The sequence below is a fragment of the Amphimedon queenslandica genome, unplaced genomic scaffold (assembly GCF_000090795.2).
Source record: "Amphimedon queenslandica unplaced genomic scaffold, v1.1 AMPQUscaffold_11544, whole genome shotgun sequence".
NCBI lineage: Eukaryota > Metazoa > Porifera > Demospongiae > Haplosclerida > Niphatidae > Amphimedon > Amphimedon queenslandica.
The window spans coordinates 1-2649 of record NW_003548214.1 but is presented as its reverse complement, the minus strand read 5'-3'; the positions used below and the strand labels follow the sequence as shown (position 1 = coordinate 2649).

General features: G+C 31.8%; 1 long non-coding RNA gene across 1 annotated transcript; it reads right to left on the bottom strand.

Moving 5' to 3' along the window:
- Positions 1–274: 274 nt before the first annotated feature.
- LOC109589204 (uncharacterized) lies at positions 275–903 on the bottom strand. Its single transcript, XR_002188589.1, has 2 exons — positions 743–903; positions 275–684 (listed from the first exon to the last, which is right to left on the bottom strand). It is a non-coding gene; the product is annotated as an uncharacterized LOC109589204 (long non-coding RNA).
- Positions 904–2649: the final 1746 nt, after the last annotated feature.

The following is a 2649-nucleotide window of genomic DNA, read 5'->3' as shown; positions in this document are numbered from 1 at the left end:
AGAATAATAAGGAAATTAAGTACACAATGAAAATGAAAAAATTAATATCTTAGACTAGTCATTATTTTGACTAATTTTTCACCAACTACTCAAACTTTTAATTTCACTCGTTGCGTGTGCGGCTAACTTCCGGTAGCCACCCACTCATTTACTTCTAACTCCTACTCCTACTTTTATCTAGCAAACTCCTACTCCTACTTTTATCGGGACCCTAACAAGCCACACCTCAGAGAAACCTGAAACCTTAACCTCCCATTTTAAGTTTTAAAAAATAGATAATAGAGAATGATTGATCAAAACGGCAAATAACAGACAACTGTGAATATTCTCCTGATAACAAATATTATAATTCTCTTTCTTTAAATAATCATCATAAATAAGATCAATAAAATAATCAAATGACACACCAAACAACACTAGTATATACCTAGTCCTTGCCTGTGCAAAGTGTGGGTGAAGCTAATAACAGAGAATTTCATGAAAGGAAAGAGATTTGATAGAAAGAACAAGAAAACGGAAATTACAAAAAATTAAACACTTACCCTACTATCCAGTAGCTTATTAGCTAATGATATGGCACTGTCAATGATAATCCATTAACGTTGACCTGAGCCCTCGTTTTCTTGCTATAATTTTTGACTTACCTGTTCCATGTACTGCACATACAAACTCCTTTTGCAGCATCTATTTTGGAATTAAAAGTAACTATAGCTTCAAGTTAGTTGTAGAACCCATACTTTACTTTTTTGATACTGTCTAATGGTGGGTATTAATGGTGGGGTTTGTAATCACTTCCGAGGCTCAGGTGAATGGAAATGGACTTTCATAATTAGTGCTCTACAGTATATCTGAACAGTACCTCACTAAATACATTATCATTGTCCTTCATTGATGAAATTTGTGATACCTATAGATAAAGGCACATAAATAAAATACTGCATCAATGTCCTTATGATAATGTAGCAAGTTCTGTGTAACAACTCTGGAGTTATGGTCTTATGGATGTCTTAAAATATGCCAATTATTTAAAATATCATACATTATACTGATGTCTAAAGCCAATTCTGATTAAAGTTATTATTAAAAAACAAGCAAATTTTCAAAAAAGCATGGACTATTTATAGCCCAAAAATTACCTTCAAAATCACACTTATTTTTCATCCCATTGTCCGATACATTATTGATGCTATAGGAAGTTTGAGCAATTGTACTACACAGCAGCAAATTTTGGACTGGAGGGCTAAATTTTGGCAAATTGGTGATGGCAAATCAATTTTGCAACAATGTGCCATTGAGCAGCTCTGTAATAATTATTAGTCAAAGACCATGCTCTAAAGAATGGCTCCAAACCAATTATATTACTAAGTTTGAAATAAGTTATGGCCATTTTTAAAAACAAACGCACCAATTTCTGAAAAATACCCTGTACTATAGCCCATAAGTTTTTCCAAAAATACTTCTGAAGTCACCCCTAATTTTCATTACATTTTTTGATACATATTAATGTCCTTACTTCTTATGCTACTGTTTAGCAGAAAACTTTCTTTGAATGCTAATTTTCACTTTTTCATTGGCCAAAATTCTTAACCAAAATTTTAGACAATGTAACCAAGTGGGTATGACTGGGCAAATAATAATTGATGTTAATCAATGAAAATAAAAATCAACAAAAATATCTTGTTATTATAAGGCTGCTGAATGGACAATAAAATTTTCTGGCAATAAAAATGTGCTTGTATACACAGCATGTAGAAAATTTGAGCTGCTTCAAACAAAAATTTTCGAATTATGAGCATTTTAAAAACAAGACAATTTTGAGAAAAAAGCAAAAGCCATGGGTTTTTCCAAAAAATGGCTATGAAATCACCCCCATCTTAAAACAGATTTTCTGAGACATACTGTATAGTGCTTTATTTTGGAGATTTTGCTGTAAAATTGTAATTGACAATTTTTTGTGTACATGTGCATTACTGAGCATGGGCATTAATGATTGGCAGATTTCATATTGGTGATTCCGTTTGCAGACTGCCAATCGCCAAAATAAAACTCTACCAAATTAAAGCGCTATACGATATACATGTTCATATGTTGTGTATAGCAAGTTTGAGCTGATTCCAACCAAAATTCACTTTTTAATGAATTTTTAAAGTTGCTCAAAAATCGGGCCAAAGTCCCTGTAACAGTATTACATGGTCTTTGGCCAAATTTCACAATAAATGACTAGGAAAGGATTCTCCATTTTTATAATTTTTTCTGATACATATACATGTTCTTATGTCGTGTAGAAAGTTTGAGATAATTCCGACAAAAATTTAATTTTTTATGAATTTTTATAGTTACTCAATAATCGGGCCAAAGTCCCTGTACTACAGTACAGGGTCTTTGGCCAAATTTCACAGAAAATGACTAGGAGAGAATTCTCCATTTTTATAATTTTTTCTGATACATATACATGTTCCTATGTTGCATAGCAAGTTTGAGATGATTCCGATCAAAAGTGGATTTTTCATGAATTTTTAAATTGCTCAAAAATCGGGTGTACTATAGTACAGGACCTTTGGTCAAATTTTGCCGAAAATAACTATGAGAGAATTCTAAAAATTTTGAGCTGCTTTCAACAAATAATTTTTGGTTTGTGAACATTTTAAA